The sequence below is a fragment of the Homalodisca vitripennis genome, chromosome X (assembly GCF_021130785.1).
Source record: "Homalodisca vitripennis isolate AUS2020 chromosome X, UT_GWSS_2.1, whole genome shotgun sequence".
Classification (NCBI taxonomy): Eukaryota; Metazoa; Arthropoda; class Insecta; order Hemiptera; family Cicadellidae; genus Homalodisca; species Homalodisca vitripennis.
The window spans coordinates 69150957-69175589 of NC_060215.1; the positions used below are offsets into that span (position 1 = coordinate 69150957).

Consider the following 24633-nt stretch of genomic DNA (forward strand, 5'->3'; position numbering starts at 1 on the left):
TGTGCACAAAACGACAATGTCATGGTCATTGTAGAATTTTTTTTTAATTCAATTTTGATTGTTAGGATAACAAAATAAAAAGATATTATTTAAAGAACATAAGTTTTGTAACCGTAAGCCGTGACTTTTAGTTATCTACAATGGTGTTTTCACTTATTGCAGGCCGAAAAGTAGCAATAGCACGCTAAGAAATGGACTTATAATAAAGCTAAAGCGACGGATACTTTAATGAAATGCAGAACAAGTAGTGAACAATACAGAACGCCGGGACTCACAAGTGGAGTACGAACAGGCTGTAGACGATTTGCGAAAAAAATATAATGCTGACTAAGAGAAAGAACCCGGCCATAACTATGTTCATGAAAAATGATTCCTGTGGCCACACTATTAATTCTTAAACAATAAGAGAATTTCTAAACATCTTACAATATTTCTCCTTGTTTGGAGACAAGAAACTGTGTTTATGAACATTACTTTGCTGCTTCGAAACCTCGTTTTTTAAAACATTTTGTATGTATTAATAGAGAACGTTGTTTTCGAACGCTGTTTATAAACACGTTTTGTTTCAAATTTAAATTCGTCTTTAATCTTTTTTACTTTTCTGCGTGTCTTGTTCAGTGTAATAGAGGGCGGTGCGGCGACCAGAGTTTGGGGTCTGGAACAGTGCGGATTACGCGTTAAATGCGACCTTGTATCTGTCAAGTAGCTGAACTGTCCACAGCTGTGGAGTGACCACATCTCACACACAACAAGACATAAAGAGCCACATTACCGCACCAAGGATACGGCGTTGGCGCTGAGGTAAGTGGGCGAGACCGAGCGGAGAGACAGAGAAGTTGTAGAAAGCCACGCGGCTGCCAAGGGCCTCAAGGCCGTATAACTGTAACACTGCATCCAACGTTCAGCTGTCGCGCCGTTCAGTTGGCCTTTTAAGGAGCCATAAAGTCCCCCTTTGTCTTATCCGTGTACCTGGCCTCGTACCCCATGGCTGTAGGCGCTTACATTCATGGAACACTGCACCAATAGGTCAAATACTGTCCCGTTTTTTAAACGTAAATAAATGTGCATAAATTTACTAAAAACATGTTCTCCAGTTTTATGCACATAATATAATAAAATATTAATAGTATTATAATATCCACGTATCCATAACTTTTTATGTTTCATTTATAGTATTCTGGGATTATGATATTTTAGCTTCGTTTTTTTTCGACATTTATGGAGATATCAACCACAATTTTATAGGATTAGTCATAATATGTCATTTAAGTAGCTCCAATGGGCTAACCAGTGTATTTTGACGTTAAGATTTCTAATAATGTGAAGTCACATGTGACCTTTCAGATGCTTTGTGAAAGTCACGAAAGGAAGAGTGGCTCTCGAGAAGGTGGGAACTGCGAATAATATATTTCCACAAATAAGCAGAAAAGATCCTTGTACGTATTTGACGATGGCAGCATTGTCACTACGATATCATCCGGTACTTTCACTGTGGGGACGATCAGCTGGATCCCCTCTCGGCACTACTGTCTGTCTCTAACGTTGCGTGTTGACCTTTCGGGAACAATCGGGACGAGAGATGACGCGAAGCGGAGGACGGGGACGGCAAGTCGTGAAAGCCGAGAGAAAGTGAGTGCAGTGTGTCTGTGTCGTGTGGCGACGTGTGCATCGCTATCCGCGTTACGCAATATACCGGGCCTCCGGCAGCAAACTAGCTCCAGCCGGCTACCGACACACCGGTGCTTTGCTTTATCATTGCGCTTGGGTAACGGTGGTTATAGACGAGAATGTATAGCTTGGACGGACATGAACTTGCCGTAGTGGTCGATAAATTGTGTCTCTTACGAGGCATTATGTACTATCGTATGGGACATATGTGTCTCTGGTAAGAGTATTGAGAAATCTTTGACATGATACTTTTAGCGTGGAACTGTATCTTATTCTTTGTTTCCTGTTGATATGCTTCAGTGTCCGTTTAGGTGAGGATTGTCTATTATACTGCATATTTTATTAAAAACGAATTTGTGCGCTGTATTCAACTTAGACTGTGGGAAGTAAAGAGGATTGCTACTCGTATTTCACAGTAAACAAATCGTAGTACGATGTTATATCGTACATCGAAGATTTCTGTATTCTATGAACTGTTTCACAGAATTACCCCACTAAAAACAATCATTTATAAAACAGGTCTTGTTAGTACTGCGGTGTTGATCCAACAATTGTGCCTTGGTTAAAGCGAGAATGTTGGGAGGCAGCGCCAGTCGTGACTCTGTGGTTGTAAGGAGATCCACGAAGAACGTCGGTTAAGCTAGTCGTTCACATTTAGCTTTGGCGACTCTCAAAATGTACAATTTCTCATCAATTGATCAAAAATTAATAGTGTATTTTAACCACATTATAATACATCATAACATACTTTTGTAACATGTAACGATGGCAAATGTCCAAAACCTGTTAACTTTTTCTATTGAATAAATTTGAATGTGCCATAATTATGCTTATACGAACTCACAATAATCAAAATATGCCAGCTTTGTTCTTCGAATATCTCAAGTTTGAAAGGCAAACTAGGGCCAAATAATATCGGATCATTTAAAAAGGGATTTTGAATCCTGAAGGAAAAGTCTTTGAAAACAGTTGTTTCATAATATTTACAACGAACTTTCTCTCTTTGTTTCTGGTAAGAGTTATATAATTATTTTATTTTGGACAAAAACCTATAACAAAGAATTACAAAGTTGAAAGCCATTATAATTGAAATTAGAGTAAACAAAATGTTATATTCAGTATGCATTGGTGCACAATTGCTCGGAAGAAGGAACTAACTCTCCATAACTAAGTTATAGTTTAAGTTTAAGTAGATAAAAGTCAATGATTCATTATGATATTTCGAAAATTGATATTTTTTAATTATTGTTTCGTAACGTATCACTGTTTTTTCCAACCGCCACCTTTACCTTAATAGCTTTATAGCAAAAGAATATTTTTTTTAAGGTTTATCGCGGTGAACATTGCGCACCGGATGACGTGTCGAGATATGCAAGGGAAGAAAGTGGCTCGCCCAACGAAAGCGAGTGAAAGTACCATGTCTTATTTATTGATGAGAAGGAGTAGAGCCGGTTACGTAATAAGACCTGTTGTTTGGGGCAGGTCGACTCGCCTGTCTCGGTTGGGCGGACCGATACTCGCCGGTGGCTAGCTGGGGTGGGGTTGCCGCAGCTGCAAGAGCACCGCCCAGTCAGTGAATATCATCGTGATAGTAAGTAAGTGGTCATGTTGTAGACTGCCAGCTGCTGAACTGGTTTACAATCAATCAATCATCTACACGGAATACCTTTCATAATCGAATAAACATTTAGTACATTTACAGTACGGTATTGATGTAAAGCTACATCCTGTCATTACAAAAGTACCGGTAATGAGTATTAGAATACATATGTATGTATGTGTATTCTAATTATGCAGAACAGTACGTGTAACTAACCATGTTGGCAATTAACAGCCTCGTTATTCTGCGTCTAGTAAATATGTCAATTTCAGCTTTTACAATGTTCTGATTGTTTTGGGCCACATAAACAAGCGTTCTCACACTTTTTAACCATCCAGTCATCGTCAATAATGAACTTTGAACAATGAACAATTACTTACTTTATTCTATATTTCTCGCTTTCAAAACCTGACATCGTATTAAGCATCTATTGATTTCAATAAAAATGACAAAGAAGAAATGTGCTGAACAATCAACATATTGTTTTCTGATTGTGTTCATCATTATATACCTTTATTTGGAAATTGGTTCTGGACTCCTAATATGAAACTGCATGTGAAGGTTTATTATGCTTTATTTGCGTACATATACGCCTTCATTGTATGAGTTTTTATTGTTTGCATATTCAAATTTGTCGAATGGTGTCGACCGTAAAACATATGGTATGACGTAATTATTTTGACATAAGAGCGATTTAAAAAAGAAGTGAAACACTATAATGAAAAATGTTTTTTTGTATTTTGTATACAAATATAAAAAACCAGACAAATTAGGATACTGTTTTGTCTGAATAGTTCTTTCTTTGCCTTAGCTCCAGTATCCAATGTAAGAACAGGAGATATCTACTAGGCCACAGATTTTTCACCGAGATCCAACAATACAATTACTGTAGAAAGACACAACTGGTATTTCCATGTTGGTAAGCTATATTCGGAAGCTAATCGCTACCGACTGCCAGAGGGCAACGCTTGAACGCTTGATGGACCCGAACTGCAGGAGATACGGCTCAGGCAAAGCGGTCGGGGCCGGACACACTTCCTGCCTAGCCAGCAGACCCTATCATATCCGTGCAGTATATCGAACAAGAGAAAAAAGTTAATACTGAAACCAAAATGGCCTCATAACAAGCCAACACAGTGTTATTTTCCTTCCAAAGGAAAAAGTAAAATCCAGATGACTTTAAATCCAGGCAATATTTTGCCTAATGTAATTAGATGTTTGACGTCCCTTTTGTTCAGTTTTTATGGATTAACATAACAGTGAGCGTGTTACTGCTTGATGATACAAATTATGATTTTCCAGAGCCAAATTTCCCTGATATTCAATACCGTACTTGTTTTAATATGACGACGATTTTATCCAAGTCAGCTCAGAGATGGATTCAGTAATGTAATTTATACGTTCAGTAAATGTTCACTAAGTTAAGTATTGTTGAGAGGTTTAGACTTAACAATTTTTACAACTAAAGATCCCAATTAAGAGGAGTACCCCGAAGCAAAAGGATGAAATCGAAACACGAATAGTAACTTTTTGCTGTTAGTTTTAAACAAGTGGGAACCAAGGACGTGAACTGAAACAATGTGCTACAGGTACTACACTACAGTAACCCTATTTGTTAAGATTCGATAACTGACAAAATGTTTGATTATTACTATTATTTAACCAATATTAAGGGACATTATATCGAATAAATACTGTTTATTCAAACAGTAAAAATGCTTTATTTTTTGTTCATGAGAAATGTTATTTCTGAACAAATTAAACTGTTCAAATTCCACAATGGTATATCTTGAGTTTACCATTATACTAATAGTAATATCTGGATCAAGTGCTAACTTTAGGGAACCGAGCTTTAGTCTGTGTGAACAAATCTTGGTTCACCTTTAGGCTCCCTCGTTACTTAGCTTTCCCTCGTTTCGCAATGTAAGATTTTTAGATCGTTAGTAGATTAATTTGTTTTTTGTATCATATTTCTATAACCCCCAGATTAAAATGCTTGATGTGGCGAAAAAAATGTGAATCAAATAAATTTTTAAAATGTTGTTATTTCAGTAACACAATTTATTGTTCTATTATTGGGAGTCAAGTTAACATAAATATTTGGGGTTAGATCGAACAAACAAATTATAGTTATTGTGTTAAAATTTGTGTCTCATTGAACACCAACCTATTATCTCAACTTGCAAACCAATATGTATAATACTGCAATGGAAAGAAACAGAAAAGGAATTTCGTAATAGTGGCAAAAAGTAAAACAAGTCCCTTAATACAGCTGTTGATAATGAAACATAACATAAATAAGGTTAAACATTCATACTATTCATATTGCAAACATCATCGTGTCGCTCTTGCATCGCGAGGAAGGCGACAAAAGTCACGTGCATAAATACATCCAGTTTTCCCTGCATGCAATCTGCTGCCGCTCACCACTCAACGATGATTTGCGTTGCATCAAGGACCCCAAGGATATAAATCAGTCCACCTTCAGTCGCCACGACCTTTGCCTGTCTCCACGAAACCGTGACAGAAGAAAATTACTCAACAGTTCTTTCTTCTTAGGAATATTTACTATCCGTCCACACAGACACGCCTGACTCGTGCATACACATCACTACAAGAAATACATGCACAATACAGTAGCCAAGTGTCTTACATACTGCCATAAGGTCTTCTGTTTCATTTTGTTCCTGTGATTCAAACTCAATTGTATATTGTTATACAACTCGCGCACAATAATTTCGTGAACTTTACAAATTTGTCCGCCCTTCATGTCGTTTATTACTGTGGTACAGAAATCAAAACAACGGAAATTTGAAGTCAAAATAAAATTAAGTTTATTAGTGACGGTGATTTGAACTTATAACATGAATTCTGACGTTTGACTCTATTATATGAATTTGAGTTTACGTAATTGGAATCTAACCTTTTCTTCAGTTGTCAAACTCCTTAAGGAATTAGGTTAAGCACGCACAAACTAATTAAAAACTAATCAATGTATGGCTAAGAACTCTGGACGAAGTTTCAGGCCTATGCTTGTTTATTCGACATATAACATGTCCTGTTGTCAAGCTGTTTATTAAGTAGCCGATTAAGCAAATTTGGATTAAATCCTATTAAACCCCGATCATATTGTGGCATAAAATAATCAATCTAGCTTCATAAAAAGGGTTGTATCAAGTTTCTTCGAAATTGGAAAAAGAGTATTCAATCTTTGTTTGAGCTTTGTTTTTGGCAATGGTATTATGCTGAAAGAAACAGTATTTTCCGGACATTTGAAAATGATATTTTGAAATGTCAAAGTAGTTCAATGAAGGCTGATAAAGTCTGGTAATGAAAGGGTCAAACATACTTTATTATAACCCTTGCTTTTGCGTGGGGTTTTAATATTAGTCGGATTTAAGTTATAAGAGCTACTTGTTTTGCTCCATAAAAACGATGTTAACTCCTAATCCGTGTTCTCCTATGTTTCGTCATAATTTTCTAAATCTCTAACGTTATGACCAAATTCAGTTAGGTGTTTGTAATATATATATATATATATATATATATATATATTCACGATTGAAGATTTTAATTTCAAAAAAATTAAAAACTGTGTGTTAGATTACCAACAATAATATAAATCTAAAAAGGTTTGAATGCATATATAAATCATTCTTTTAAAATGAAAAGTACCTTTTAAAAATTAATTTTCAAGTATAATATGGATTAAGATTTAGAATTAAGTAAGGAACACAAAACTAATATAGTCATCTTCACAGCTGTTTCTTAAGAGTTAAAAGTCATTTTAAACTTTTTTAGGAGAGGGAGGGAATAAATAGTCTGGGAAAATTTCCAGACAATGGATTCACTGCCATCTGGATTATGTTTAATGGGTTATAAATTTTAAGCCTCTATCTAGGCTACAATATTATCTCAAACATACGATTTATTACAAAAGTATCTTAATTTTTGTTATTATTTCAATATCAATATATCTATTCTTAAAAATACCCTGTGTTCTTGACGAAAACTAGAAGTAAATGAAGAACAACAAATGAATTAGAATCAGCTGTGAAATAATTGGTCAAAAACGTGTACTACTACACATTGAATTTTAAAAAGGTTTTAATTAAGGCTAAGTGACTGTCATTGCAATCTTAACCATGTAGTCATCCTAGAATAGGCTGAGCATAGAATAAGAAAAGTCAACTTTCGATGTGGTAACTTGACTCAAGGCTGAATACACACTTGAAATTCCGGTGTATGTTGGCAACTTCGCAACAATTGCTAATAGCCGTTAACAAGTAAGTACAACGGTTCTACGCTCGAGATATGATGAGTCTGTTAACAGTCATGTATTTCAACACCATCATATCTACCGTCTATTCTTCCTGTTTGGCTCTTTATACCACTGAGTATATCAGTATTAAATTTGTATTTGGTTAGAGGATACGCCAATATAAGTAAATCTAGAACACGATATTGTACCATAATTACATCAATTCTAGTACAAAAACAACGAAATCGGAAAACTTTAAAGTGCACATAACACAATAAAAGTTAAATTTATTACTTTATTTCATATTGTAACTATGGAGTTAAGTGTTACTATGAAAACGTTTGACAGGGTCAGGGTGTCCACAAATGTCAAGAGATCAAAATAGTCAGCCCGAATATGCTTACATACATGAACACCACGAATAATAACATGAACACCATAAACAATTTTTCATGTTTGTAGTAAGAAACCTAAAAATACGACAGTTTTTCAATATTTCCATTGACCACAATTATATTGTATATGTAAACGTAGTTTTAAAGCTTTTATTTTATTCGTTTTTATTAATCAAATTGTATAGTTAAAGTTCTAAGAATTAAATTAAAATATTAATAGCAATCTTGTAAAAAGCCTAACAGGTTTCGACAATGGAAATGCCAGATACGATAATGTCAACCTGGTCGTGGAGCATTACCTATGAACCGTTCAGAGAGAACTTCTGAGGAACAATCATTTTTACGAGTTTCTTGGAAATGTAGAATTGTGACATTGTTTTTTTTTTTTTTTTTTATAAAATATTGGTTTTGTTCAAACGGGTTTTGGAATGGACAACGTAATATTTAAGTAATACAATTATGTATTTTTGTATTCATAAACGTATGTTCAAAGTATGTTTAGGATTTAAAGCCAGGGTAGCAGTGCTTAGCAGTCGGTAAGTCGGAGGCTGCAAGGATATTGATGGTGAGGCAGCGGTGTTTAGCAGCTGGAGAGCCAGGGGCTACTGTGATTTAAATGACTTTGGTAAAACTAGACTTATTCTTTTGCACGATAACTTATTCTGCTACTGAATTTACTTAATCATTTATATGAATTATTAAGTAAATATTATGTTCTTTCTTTTATAATAAGGGATTGTTAAATTTTAGTTCAAGGGAAACTAGTATTCACAACAAATTTCGACTATGTTCGAGCTTAGGTTCGACTCGAATGGGTAGAAGAGTAATTTCCCGAGTGACAGTTGCAGTGCGGACGTGGTCATCAAAATGTGGACTCCTGAGTACCAACGCCAACGCTTAGGCCGTTACATTTTGGGGCACAACCATAATTATTATTGTTGTTGTTTATGCTGAATTCGGGAATAAACAGTTTTATATTTAGCAGCACAATCCCGCCTTGTCACTTAGTACGTCACTGAGTACACTAACTGTTATACTTTATGTATTGTTAGCGATGCGGCTCATCTTGAGATGAGATTAAATGTGAATTTAAATGCTCAAAACCGTAAAATTTAAAATGAACTACTCATAATTATACTCTGATATTATATTTTTTGTAATAGTTTACTACAAAAAGAGACAACGCAATACAATCGCAATACAGTATAATATAATGGATTACAGGTGCCGACAGCCCCTCTACCGTAACTGTTTGCCTCCTACTTTTCCGTTCCATTTTTCTGTAGTCCTTCGGAGTCGCCGGCGATCTATAAACATATTTTTGAAAGCAATTTTGTATATTTAAGCTTATTTCTGCCACAGATAGAAGTCACTTTATTTAGCATTACTAACTTGCCACAATCCTAAACTACATATTAGACATTCTTAATTAAGTAACAATTGCAATTTTTTTAAATAACCCATGTTGGAAACACTTATAATGCCACCACCTTTCATTGAAAATTTGTGTTCTATAACTTTACGTTTTTGTTGGAACCAAATATAAAAATGGATAGGATTGATTAACAGAAGAATGTATTTTATAATAACACACAATACGAAAAATGGTGCCCATTTTAAATAACCCATTAATAATAAAGACAATGAAATTGTACAGGAAAGTTAACCATGTTAACTTTACTAGATAATTCACCAATGTAAAGTTTTTAAGTTCATAAAGATTTTTTTGTTTAAGAACATTTCAATTTCATCTAAGATAAGTCACAAATCATGTTTATATTTAAATGTTATGAACATAACAAGTCGTACACTTTTTTAAATAATTTTAAGATAAACCATATTTATAAATCAAAGTCGAAGTTTTCCTTGAAGTACATAAAAAGCAACGAAGGGGGAGGAACTATAGCTAATCTTGCGATCTCTCGTCATCGTGTTCGCAAGACAAAATGGACTATAAACACAGAAGCGACTTGCTCACCTGGTGTTGAGGCGGTGCGGGCGTTACGGCACAGGACAGAGACCAACAATAAACTGAGGCCGGCCCGCTTATGTTGCTTATATAGCCTGACCGGTGAAAGCCCTCTCCCTGCCCGAGGACCAGGAGCCAGACCCCGGACTCACCACATCGTGCCATCCTTGCTGAGGTGCGAGGAAAGGGAAGTGAGTACATCCTCACCGATATTATAACGAAATTAGGACTCTACTGCGGCGTCGGCCTCTCCTGCCTATCACTTACAAGGAACTTGAAGTTTAAAGGTCAAATCGACTGAAACCACTAGTAGGTTTAATCTCATCCATGAAATGAAAACAGAGAGAAAATTCAAATGACAGAGGTGTACAAAGTATGGCTAGCAGGGGTGCAATCGTTAATTTACTAGTGTGGAAACTATTAGAAATTATATACAATTTAGAGAGATTTAATTTTATGCACCTTTAAGCATAAAGTTCTTAAGTACTCCTGATCCTGGGAACTTGCGTTTATGCAATATCTTACTTGAATTCAAGGTTACATATAAACCCTTCCTATGTGAATTTCTTCTGCAAACTAGACCATAATTTTATGCTATCTGAATTATATGCTTATTTTTGTCTAAAATATACAAAGTACACCGTGAACGTAATTTGTAATAACAGTCTATTGACTAGCTTGAAAACCGCCTACTCTGACCGCATACAGTTTTACTATCGGTTATCATCCAGCTCTTTCAATTTTGTAAACAACAAATTTATATTAACCCGTTAAGCTAAAACTGTAAATTAGTTTAAAGAAAATAAAACTAGTTTTCAAACCGGAGAACGTAAAGAGTTCGTGAATGTTGTCACGAAGTTAAACGCCATTAATCATCATTTTACATACAAGTAAGTAAATAGTCTTATTTATACTGTACTCTATCACCATAATATTACTGACTTGTACTTGTTTTTTGTTATTACTTTTGATGAAAACACAACGTCCGCATACCACAGATGTTTTCTTCGCCCACTGTTTAGTAGTTTTGTACTACTTTAAGTTTCCCAATTCACGCTCTTAGCACTAGCCAAGGGCTTAACCAGGGGGTAACTAGAGATTGTGACCATCCTACTGTAAAAGAAAAATAAAATATACTAGTTCCGTCATGATATGAAAACATAGCTTTTTACGGAATCTATATATACAAAGAATCCCGGCTAGAAAAAACGCACTAACTCGCGCGTCTACTTATCAGCAAATTAATATAGTAACAAAGTTAAATATTAAGAGTATTTAACACCCTTAATTTGAGAGTCCTTCTGAAATGGTGGACGGTGACCACCATAGACGTGAGTGAATAGACCAGAAAGATGACGCAACTATTTGTTTAATTCTTTTAAGAAGACAAATCTATTAGTGTAAAGCATCGATTTCTGGTCAGACTGATATTTTATGCACATTCATTGGTGGTTGTGTCTAAAAACGGTGATAAAATGCCGTCTACACTGCGACGACAAAACATGACAAATATATTAAAATTCAGACATGTTACTAGTGCAAAATGTCAAAATAGTACATATGATGCAGAAAAGCAAAATGTCCCCTTAGTTAAATTTGTTAAGATTAAATAGAAAATTAAGATTACATTCAGAATTAAAAATCACCATGTCGTGATATCGTTGTTTTCATCACGTACAGTATAATATGATTTGTATATTCTCGTAAACCAGATCAGTTCGAAAGTAACAACAAATGTTTTGAGAACATGTTACAAAATGAAACAAACCCCGTGAGAACAAAGTAGATTTATTTTCTGAAAGTCAAGTTACTAAGTTTCAGTCGGAATAACATAGCATTTGTACATTTTCCTGATAAGTTCATTTGTACTTTTACAAATCATTTTGTACTTTTAAAACCCAACCCACTAAATTTGGGGCGCCCTACATTTTCAGACATTTTCGGGGGAGCACTCTCCGAAATCCCTCCCTCCTGGGTATAGCTCATATTCCCAGATCCCTCCCTTCAGCATAGTCTTGATCCCCCTATTACCCAATGCTGGCTACGCCTATGAAACAGCCAAGGCCAAGCTGTACAACATTAGTTACTTCGTTGCTCGTAACGGCTGGTTGCAGATTATAAATATACCTAGGGGACACACCAACCCGCTTCACGGGCCTAGTCTGGCTGACCGAGCTTCAATGTTTCCTCGGCCTTCGACCTGGGCCCCTGCAGCGTATATGCTTTTGTCTGTATTGTCAATATTGTGTCCCTCTTTTGTAATCTTACTCCGGCTTCCTTCTTCCTCGACCGTCGGCCTCAAATTGTACGTAAATATTAGCTCGGCGATGCCAAATGATTTTCTTGTATACAAATTAATATTCCGATTTTAAAGTATAAGTGCTTTATACTGATGGACCATTTTTCAAAACGACCAATTTTTAATATTTAACATAGTATGGCCTTTTTGGACTTTTTGTACTATAAATTGTATTTATATTCAAATATTAAGATTTAATTTACTATCTCATTTATTTTATTTCAATCGACAAAGGAATCAATTTGTCGATTGCACCACACAGTAGTAATTGTAAAATTATGTCATTTATTCTCAATATAATTGGCATATTTTTGCAGTATCTTAAAAAAACGGAGAGGCCGATACTCTTTTAAGCCTTATTCTGTACGTATTTTTCTTTTTAAAAACGTAAGTTGTATTTGGAATCGATACCTTAAATTGTGTACCCAAATTGAGTACTCAAAATATTTGATTCTTCAAAGGCGTGATATTATTTTTTCTTCGTGGCCACCGGTACGTCAACTATTTGCATATTCAGATTCAGGAAGAGAATATTTTTCGTTCGACATAACGCTTGACTATGCTTTGCCAACATTTGAAATTATTATACTTCCAAAATGATTAGTGTTTTTATCCCGGGATGCAGAATTATAAAATATATAAATTCCTAAGCATATAATTTGACACTATAGATGATAATTTTCTTGCATGACATTTTGGCGGACTCCTATAATTTAGCCGTATGAATGGAATATCCGTACATTACTCATAGAAGTACGCTCTTGACAACGTTTTAAAAATGCTTGTAAATAAGCAAGGCTTGAAATCAGGGACGCAGGAGGCTACCCTTTATCTGCAAGGGCTCACTAAGAAACAGTTTTGAAATTTCCGCCATCTACATGAAGAAGTTCCATGACTTTGTAACATGCCGAGTTTTTCAACATACAAAATACTCGTAGCATTAGGACCTCTATATTGAGTTATATATGTTTACAGGATGATATTTTTTACTTGCTTTCATGACCAATTATAGTAATTTGCAGGAATATTTTGTGTCAACGGCCTAGGATTATATGTCAATATCCTCAACCGCCATCATGGCCTTTATTGTACATGTATTGCATGCTTTATTTAAGTGCATATTCAAAATGTAATTAGTACAAATTGTTAAAATATCATAGAGACTTAACGTGGACAATGGAGATGCGAGATAAAGAAATAAATAACTTAAGATTCATATTACAACAGTAGTATAAAACAAAGAACTGTTATAACTTTACAGTGAAATAGATATTACAAATAAGTTATAAAAAATAGTATACATGCATCAATAAAATACAAGTTAATCATCGACATTATAAAAAGAAAAATAGTAAGGCTATCATAATAAAACTAACATTTTCTGCAATAGCAAGTCTTGCGCTGGTACTGCTGCGTGCCTGTCACATGTTTTGGCTCGATCGGTTCGCCTCAGATACATTACGACGGACCAAGGCGGTACCACTATGACGGACCATTTACTGGTGGTTGAGGATGGTACCAAACTCCCTTACCACCAATGACCAAACAACCGAGTCATGCACTACCCGTCTTGTAGGTCCAATCGTGCAAATGGCTCGAATCTGTGGAGCTTCCACTTCCGGACCATCACGACTAACTGCCTACTAACGCGTCCCTTGGAGACAGCGTTTATGGAAGTATATGGGCTGTCATGTCGTCAAATTGTCCTCGCCGAATACACTGTCGATCTCCACCTCCACCTCCGACACCCGTTAAAAGTGATGACGTAGGCCCGGTTTATATATCACTAGTCCGCACACTGAATAAGGCGACACCCACTGGACATCTAACAAGTCAATACGATTCTAGATTCTACTAGACGACCTATTCTACCCGGAGACGTAATGGTGTCGAACGTATGATCTACCACAATGAGATGAGCGTGATGCGCTAGAGGGAAGGAACCAGCACCGACACATAATGGAGTATTACGACTATTTCCGTGCTAGCTCTCAGTGACAGATCCAAGACTGACTTACAACTGAACGCAACCAGAGAGTCACGTCTACTCAAGACTGCAATTCTCACCGTCCTAAAGTTGGAATCTAGTTCAGGAACCAAGAACTCATCTCATGTAACTTTCGCCATGGGCAAGGATATTCTCAAATATCTCACGGCTTCAGCCTCCAATCTGGTAATGGTAGCCTATGGTGTAATACATCCCAATTGAAGACGCCCATCTTCACTTGAAGGTTGGAGCCTTATATGATGAACTGCGTTTTCTTGGTGACGTGACAGACACCGAGCAGTGATGCACACGTCGAAGGCTTCAATTTAAAGTGAACCCACGAAAAAGTTGCATAGACGGCATGAAGCAACGCTTGTAAGGAATCATCAGATTTGGAAACTAAATCACCTGTATGCACAGGCACGCTGAAAGGATCACCTTGTCACTATCCCTCGTAAGTTCCTTCCATAGTGAGGATAGAGCAGATACATCTCCAGGGTGTCGCTGGAGAATCAGTCACGGTCGTCCCGCGGAGGGAGCCCACGTGATGTGGGTAGATCATCAATGGAAAGGAAAATTTGCTGCATCGGCGATGATGCAGTTGCTGCTAACAATCCTGCCCAATCGTGTCAAAGCCTTACTCGCTTCACCAACCAGCAAACCTTCTCGTGAAAATTTAGAACTGGAACCAGGGAAAATACCGGCGGCACGATTCAACTGCCTTATGGCCTAACTGAACCCGCAAGGGTGAAGTTGCACTGGCTTACCTCTCGCTCCCGTAATCAAAATAAAAGGCTAGGTGCACCACCTCAAAATGAACATTAGCTCGCTTGATGGCATAGTTAGTGGTTGTCACAAGAACTGAACTCCAGACCACGCAAAGAAATGTGACTTTTCAATCACCGTCGTGGTCCTCGTTTACATGCTTTCTAAGTCCATCTCTCTAGCACACAATCAGAATACTGTTCGTAACATGAAAGTGGCATTTGAAAATGGTGCACTGGAAGGGAATCGAAGGAGATTTAAAGAGTGAACTATGGCCAATGAGGTGGTAAGTTATACCGTATGATAGTTGTAAGTATCATGCTTTACCTTGTGATTTACATTTTTTTAAATTTTTTTACAATTTTTATGGATGATCGCGCGTAAAACTAATTTACGAGGGGTTGCTCTAGAATAGCTGGTTTTACTCTACTCTTAATGGTCGTCTGACGATGGGGGCGTGAAAATTCAAGCCGAATTAGCAACGACATCCTATCGAGAACCCTCTTCAGCCTTGAGACGCATCTACACAAACCTTGTACACGACTAAAACAAAATAGTTCATTTCCGATTTCAGTGGTTCACGTCTGACAATGCTGCCCTCCTGAATAACATTACATAATGGAATCGAGTGTTATGACTTGTCTAAGCCTCCATATCGATGCCAGCCTTAATTAGAATCATCATATTGACTTGTTGTGTTCCAAGCTTAGCAGCTGTCTTTGTTCTTTAAGATACTTATCTGGTTTCCTGGACAAACACATAAGTTTAGTTGTTTATTTTTGTTGTTTTTATCTCATTGTCAGTTATGGCATTATGTTCCGACCACAAAATTTCCATTGGAATCATAATTATTTAAATTACATGTAAAGAGCAGCTCAAATAGCATGTGGCCGGGAGGTCGAGAAAGCCGCCGAGGCGTTTTTTCTGCAAACTTTTTCCTGTAACCCTGCCTTCCATTTTCTTATGCTCTGTGTATGTGCACACTTTTTAGAACCTAGCTATTTTTCCAATCTTCTCCCACAAGTTTGAAAAAAAACAAGAATTGCCTAATTTTTATGTCCCGATCGAATTTTAATTCAGTATCTTAGAATCTTGGGCAAAAGTTATTTAACCGTTTTCCTACAGTTTAATTAATTTAATTTAGAATATGTTTAGTTATGAAAGATTGCTACTCACTGTGCAGTACTTGGCAGACTTGCCCTAGTTGTGACACGCACTAAGGTCCTTGTTCGAACCCTTTGTTGCATTCATACTTAGTGACTTTACAGTAACGTGGATAGACTAATTCAAACTCAATATTGACCATCATCTATTGATTCAATTTACTTATTTTTTATCAATAAAGTATTTAAGTTTGGCTTTGTTCTTTTTCTTATTTCGTTTTTGCTTTATTCCTAACTATACATTATTGAATAAGTGGAACACTCATTTCGATGGAAAAGGTCAAAGAGGAGAACCTACTAGAATCTTCAAACCACTCTGAAGTAGTCGGTTTTGCCTCGTTGTATAACTGGTCGCTCATTAGATGACTAGCGTGCCATTTCTATGGCTTTATGCGGACACGCAAATACATCACACTATGCCAATTTACTTTTCTGCTGCACCGAAAACACGTTTCCTTCTTCATCGTCCTCCTCTTCATCCCGTCCTCTGAATCTGGCACCGAGATGACTTCACTCATGCTAGCCAGTTGGTATCAAAAGTCGATTTAGATTATTGGTGTTTCATTTTATATTATGGTACTATGAAGCAATTGTTTGGGATCAAAAAGGTATTTAAGAAGTGCAAAGTAATCTATTGTTGCTCGATAAATGATGAGTTGAAAGGAAATGTAGTGTTATAGAAGCATGTAAAATGCGATTGGAGAACATCATTTCGTATCTATTTTTATTAAATTGTTTTTTATTATATGTTTATTTGGGCCGAGACCCGAGAGCCATTTTTTATTATTTAAGCCCACAATCTACCTTCGTGATTTTTTTCAATAAAAGGAGATCTGGCGTCAGCCTTACTATTTTTGGTGGAGGTCAGGAAACGAGATGAAGAGACGCAGTTGCCATTTCAGCCAGACAATCTGATAATCATAGAAAATTAGGCCAAAGTTAGTCAGAAAAACTATTATCACTATGATATATCAGCTGATATACTCATCGTAAATAAACCTAAAATAGTTATTAAAATGTTTCCAAAATGAACTTTCATAGTACGTAAAATAAATTGTATTTTTCGAGGATAATTGAAAACCACGTTACTGTACTAAGCCTATATATTTGTTCGGTGTTCTTGAAGCCTAATGTTGTTTGTGTTAGTAAATGTTGTTTACTTTCTGTTTCAATTTTGTCAGCCAAATAATCTAAACTTAGCACAAATAGCTTCAGCTACATTGAGTGAAGCAAAACATTGTAAATAAAGATTAATAACTGAAATTCTTGAGTTGTTGTTTATGTGGCAATCAGTCACTGGCGTAGACATCGCAATAAGTACAATGTACAGATATGATATTATACCTAAACGTTTACAAAATTAATACATATTTAATTTATATGTAGATTTTTGTAACACCAACATATTAGCAACTGTCAAACCTAATGTTAAGTACAAGTGTCTATAAAAAGGTCTTGGGGTTTGGATCTGACGAAGTTATCTCAAATTTTAAATGTGATTCGCATTGCATAGAAAACTCATAATTAAAATACACCTTTGAGCCATATGAATTAAAATGAATTGAATTATACACAAAAATATTTAAAAACAAACTAAACTCGCTGTTGGTATCAACTATCCATGAAGGACAAAAATATAAATCATACCGGGATTTGAAACATTGATCAGTGTATTACAAGATGATAAATGGATAAAACTAGAAACCCTGACCCTACAAATTATATTAGTGATCAATATTTTTTTTTATTTGTCCATTTGAGAAAAAGGTTAGGCTATCCATAAAATATAACCCTATCAAACTTAACCACATAAGTCAGGTGAAACTAAATAAGACATACAATGTAAGATAAAGTCTTATCTTGCTTTGTTGGTTGATCTGTTTGTCTTTTTGTGTTTTTATAAAATATAATATCTTTGAATAAAAAGTATACTATTCAAGCTTTGCTAAATTTTCAATATAATTAAGAGCTATTACAAAATGTTTCTGAAACATACGAGTATAATCTCAGGTTTCAAAATGGTAGCCATAACAAAATATTAAAACTAATAACTTAAAAGCTGGGGATTTTACTTATAGTTTAAAAGATAGTAAAATATTCGTTACTTTCAGACATACAATACGTACAAGGTTTTATTTTACTGAACGCCAACACTACACTTAAAATATACTAAACAAGTCATAAAATGTTGTATCCGCTGAATCAGCTGATTATTACATTTATAAAGTGAAATTAATAGTTCATTGCTGTAATTTTGAACACTTTCTCTAAAATTGGTTTGCATGCATAACATGTTGTTTTACAGTATTTATCTATAAATTTCGTTTTGTTTATATATATATATATATATATATATATATATATATATATATATATATATATATATATATATGTATATATAAACAAAACATATATATATATATATATATATATATATATATATATATATATATATATATATATATTGTAACGAAATACCAATGATTAAACATATAATTTATCAATAAAAACAATTAAATGAGCTGGTCATTTCAGTTTTTAAATAGTCATTGAAAATGGAAATTTGGGATACAGTAAGGCTACTGACTTTTACGCCTTTATTAGGATGGCTGGTACCTAATACAATAATAAGGTAATTTTATTGATTGCATAATCTTTACCCATTAAACACCACACAACATTTATTAATCACTGTTATAATGGCTTACATAACCCAATTATTGTATCTTTTAAATAATATTTTTTATATATCAAAATAATTACATGATAACGTTATTTCCATATAAAATTAAGAAAATTAGTGTATACACGTTTAAATGTGACATTTTATAGTAGTGAAATAATAGTTTTAATATTGTCTTTATACATTTAAATATCAATTTTGCTACATGTACGTTGTATTTTAATTCATTTTCTTAATTTTTGTATGAAAATTACGTATGTAGTAAAATTAACTGAAAACGATAAAAAAATTACGGTATTTTTCAATGCGCATTGGGATTACAGTAGATGACTGAAGGGCAGCCCGTCCATGAATCCGCGAGAGAGACCGTTCAAGTCAGCGAGGGTCCAAAATTCTTCAGGAGTCATGACCGAAGACAGATTATAGGTGTTCAGGTCAAACCTCAATAAGTGAATCCAGAATCAACAACTTTTCGGTTAGTTAACTACCAGTGTATGCGAAGATCGTGGATAATTAAAAAGCAATACTTTGGCAATCTTGGAATGACAGGATCTCAACCTTTACGTGGAATCATTAGATGTTTATACTTTAAGCTATATCCAATAGGATACACACTAAACACGAAACACATTACAAGAATGCTCCGTCTTACGGATTAATAAGTGTCTTAATTTACCATCCATAGGTATCATCTGATCTTCATGAGCAGAGAAGAACAGATATAGAGCAGAGAAGCAATATCAGAAAAGGTCATTATTTTCTCGTGTCTTAATTTCGTGTTTTTTCTAGTGTCTTAATTTACCATCCATAGGTATCATCTGATCTTCATGAGCAGAGAAGAACAGATATAGAGCAGAGAAGCAATATCAGAAAAGGTAATTATTTTCTCGCATAGTAGAACTACTTACAGGACATGAATGGAAACATCTTCAAAGAATGAGAATCTTTAGAGATAATCAATTTTGTAAGCTATGCAAAGAGCAAGGCAAAACTGCAGAACAACTGCCTTTTTACAGTCACACATTAGCTAAGGTTCGATTTGCCATCATTGGCACTTTGGAAAGGATGGTATATTAAGTTATATTAAGATTAAGATCTGATCAGTTGAGTTAATCATTTTTTGGGTCTGTTATAAAAGTGTTTATGTAAACGCACATTTAGGCCACATTAATGACACTTGATGTATAGTACTATACAGGGTGTATATTATGTCTGGAAACACCCAAATATATCCTTTAATAATTTAAATATAAATTTGAAACCTCTTACAATCGTGATAGAGATTGGGCATCTACTTTTTTGGAACAATGTTTTGTTATGTCACACCAAACGGGGGACGTCCTGCCGAGGGTATCGTGAATATTCTTAATGGAAGCCTATACCTTGTGATACATAATTTTAAAGGTAATAGCTTACTGAATTGAATGCCACAAACCGCATCTCAAAGGAATTATTCTATCAGAAAATAGAGCATTTTTAGTATTGAAAATTTACTGATGTTCAACAATGTAATTTTAACATGGTTCTTGCCACAAAATGTGTTTACACTAATTTTTTAGCATTTTTTTAAATGTTCAATTAAAATAAAATAAACAATTTATTTTTAAGCTGGTTTCATTAGTACAAAATTTACCAGTTTTTATTACAATGAATAAACTTATTGAGTCACTTTCTCTGATTACTTATGAATCTGTACTTGGTGTTTTCCAGTCAGCAGGAAGGTTTAAAGAGACAAAGGTCACTAGCCTATGAGAAACATTATTGTGTTATTAATCATCTGGTCTACAGGTTTCAGTTTGTTGAGCATGGAGCTTTCACTAGACAGGTCTAAGCTTGGGAATTACAAATGGACAAAGGTCATATCATTCCTGTCGAGTTAATCAGTGTCTCTGAAGCATTGCTGTCAACAAGTTATCTAATTACAGTAGTTTCAGTTTTTATTTGGCATTTTAATGGAATTGTCTGAAAGAGAACGAATTACTCTGTTGATGATGCGAGGATATGGCGATCGTCAAAGATCTTATCGGGAAGTTTGTAATTTGTTTAATGACACTTTCCCAGAAAGGAATCCCATAAGTGTTTCAACAATATCAAAAACTATTGAGCGTTTTTGAAATGACAGGGAGTGTACGTAATCGGCCAAAGTCGGGTAGGATACAATCTGCAACAGATGAAGAACATGCACTAGATGTTTTGCAAACATTTATTGAAGACCCACATACATCGCATCAGAAAAGCTGCACAGCAACATGATATGCACCCTATGTCTGTGAGTAAGATTTTGAAAATTAAATAAATTAAATTAAAAAAATTTATTAATTTTCAAAATCTATAAAAAAAAAATAAATTTAATTAAAATTTAAAGTTCATTTAGTCCAACAGTTAAGTGAGGATGATTACGACAGAAGAGTTGAGTTTTGTGAACTTGTGATGCGCAAATGTGATGACAATAGAGATTTTCTGACCAACATACTATTTTCTGATGAGGCAACTTTTTTTCCTAAATGGCAATGTTAACAGGCCACAATTGCCGTTACTGGGCTAGTGAAAACCCACATTGGATTACTGAGTCCCATTCACAGCAACCACAAAAACTGAACGTATGGTGTGGAATTTTTAGGTAACAAAAATTGTTGGACCCTTTTTCATCAATGGAAATTTAAAATGCCGAACTTTACTACAATATGCTCCAAAATGAAATAATCCCAGCTATTCAAATTGCATCAGGAGAATACTTTGATAATGTATGGTTTCAGCAGGATGGTGCTCCACCCCATTATGGGAGACAGGTAAGAGAGTATTTGGATTTAAGGTTTCCTCATAAATGGATTGGCCGAAGAGGAGAAATCGAATGGCCTCCAAGATCTCCGGATTTGTCACCAATCGTTTATTTCCTATGGGGTCATTTAAAATCCAATGTTTATAGAAGAAAGCCTCATAATTTGGAAGACCTAAGAAACAGGATTATAGAGGAGATTGCTTTGATAACTGAAGAAATGTTAGGCAACTCTGTCGAATCATTTTACACAAGATTGGCTCATTGTCAAACCGTAGTAGGAAACACAGTTCGAACAATTGCTTTGACACCAAATGCAGGTAAAACGTTTGTTGTAAGACTTTTCTAACAGCATACATTATATTTTTTATTTGTAATAAGAAATCAATAACAATAAGTATTTCCATAATTGTACTGTAATAAAAACTGGCAAAATTTGTGCTAATAGAACCAGCTTAAAATGAAATTTTTGTTTTATTTAATTGAACATTAAAAAAAAATGCTAAAAAATTAGTGTAACACATTTTTGTGGCAAGAACCATGTTAAAATTACATTGTTGAACATCAGTAAATTTTTCAATACTAAAAATGCTCTATTTTTCTGATAGAATAATTCCCTTGAGATGCGGTTTGTGGCATTCAATTCAGTAAGCTATTACCTTTAAAATTATGTATCACAAGGTATAGGCTTCCATTAAGAATATTCACGATACCCTCGGCAGGACGTCCCCCGTTGGTGTGACATAACAAAAACATTGTTCCAAAAAGTAGATGCCCAATCTCTATCACGATTGTAAGAGGTTTTCAAATTTATATTTAAATTATTAAAGGATATATTTGGGTGTTTCCAGACATAATATACACCCTAGGTGGTGTTGTTCTTGTCCTCTACACCAACCTCACCTTACAGTACTTCGTCCAACCTAGATGCTGCCTCAGGCGTGATTAAATGTCATCAGATGTGAAGGGGTCAACGTTTGTTGGGTGGCGTTGTTCTTGTCCTCTGCACTAACCTCACCTACGGTACTTCATCTAGCCTAGATGCTGCGGTTTAATTGTCATCATATGTGACAAGGTCTACGTATGAGAGATAGTATTTTTCTTGTTCTCTAATGCCAGCCTTGCTACCGCACTTCACCGACCCCACATGCTATCTAACGCGTGTTTCATCATATGTGAGAAGGTCAACGTATAAGAGATGGAATTGTTCTTGTCCTTTAATGCCAACCTTGCCTACTACACTTCGATTAGCCCAGATGCTGTCTAAGACGTATTTATCTTTAATTACCCACATTCAGTTTTATATTAATATAAATATTGTTGTCATGATTTGTTGTTAGTAAATAATAAAAGTAAGAGTAATCTAACTGAGGGCCTCAAATTTCCAAAACATATTATAAGAACTAATTGATTAAAATTAATACCTGGAAAGTCTAAAAAACACTACATTACACACATATCTAATTACATTGAGCCCCAACCCCCCTTTTGCATGGTAATATTCCATATTTCACTCAACCCTATCCCCCCTTAACTCTTTGTATATCTTCCAGTAACTGCTGTGTAGCAGTATATCATTTCAATGTGTCAGCTGATGTTGGTTGGTATAAATTAAAATGATGGTCTGGCCACGAACCATCTTCGTTGGAAATGTCCCAAGAAAGAGTAAAGACTACAGCAGATGTGAAATCTGCCACCCGTGGGTTAACGTAATAGTGCCGACCCCTACCCCTTAAATTATGACAGCTTTATCGCCCCCCCCTCAGTTACTCTTCATTGAAACAATAGTCAACAAGAAGATGAGTCGTGAAGCAGTAAAATCTGCAGCTACCTGAAACGTTCATGCTGTGACACACGAAAAAAACGGATATTATAGATATAATAAAAAAAGAACTATTAAACCTTTATAAAATAACAAAAATGACCAATACTTAAATGTAATTGATCAAAATGAGATTGTTGCTAGAAGATTGAATTGAATTACAACTGTCAGTAAAAGATTTTAGTGCTATCTACAAATCACCCAAAATTCCAATGATTGGCGACCGACAGGATTAGCAACATCAGTCAAGATCCTTATACAAGTGTAATGTAATCACCGTAAAGATCGTTACACTGATTTAATAAAATTCCGAGATCTATAGGCGATTGCTTAGTGCATACGGAATTTTATCGTTATGATGGCCACACTTCGAATGAACATGTCAAGCTTTATGAGATTTTTATCAAGCACGCATTCAAAGAGAAGCATTGGATCTCCTTGTATGATGATGCGAGGGATGTATATTTTAATATGTCATTTCCTTTTTTGCTGTAAATCAATTAAATTTTAGTTACGTAATTTTAAGAAATGTTGTAATCTTACCAAGATTACAATCTACATTCGTTCAGTTTGTTAAAGCCTTTAACAGATTTAAACTATACAGTATTTTTTACCTTTAACTCTGTCTCGTTAGATCTGAAATGGAAGCACAGCTTCATGCCCAAAACCAGGTCAAACTTCTTTAGTTGTAAAAGAAGATACTCATTTAGTTTCTCTATGAGCAAAGATGACTTGAACCACTGCCCGAAATTTACATTTGTCACCAGATGAACAACATTAAATAGTTTGCTCTTGCAAACAAGTTTTTGCACGTCTAGGTTTTCAAGCCATCTCTAAATTGTCGCTCCAGTTCTTGTTGTAGACACTGCGGTAACAAGAAACGCCGCTCTCTCCTTCGTGATAGCGACAAAAATAAGCTGTATGACTCGGCCGTCAGTCCGGATGAAACTAACATGTATGTATCACGCAAAGTTGATTGTCTAGTCCTGATCAACTCGCCTTAACCAGTCTCATACAGGTTAAACCTCAATCCAACACTCATTACCGGTAACTATTTTGAGTGCGGCAGAATATTGTAAGATAGGTGGTATTATACTAGTATCAGTCCGGAGTTCCCGAAAACTGTTATACTGTTTGCTACTGACGCAGGTAGCCAAATACATTTTTATACAAATTATCAGTTTTATCTTTTGAACAGGGAAATCCTTAGACCTCATTGCTAAAATGTGTTTTATTTCATACAAA

At 35.1% G+C, this 24633-nt stretch overlaps 1 protein-coding gene across 1 annotated transcript in view; it reads right to left on the reverse strand.

The window, feature by feature from the left end:
* The window catches only part of LOC124369147, a 29772-nt gene extending 19735 nt beyond the window's left edge, over positions 1 to 10037 (reverse strand). Inside the window, exon 1 of the mRNA XM_046826927.1 lies at positions 9903 to 10037. The gene's annotated coding sequence lies outside the window, so the exon portion shown is untranslated. The remainder of the gene's footprint in view (positions 1 to 9902) is intronic.
* Positions 10038 to 24633: the final 14596 nt, after the last annotated feature.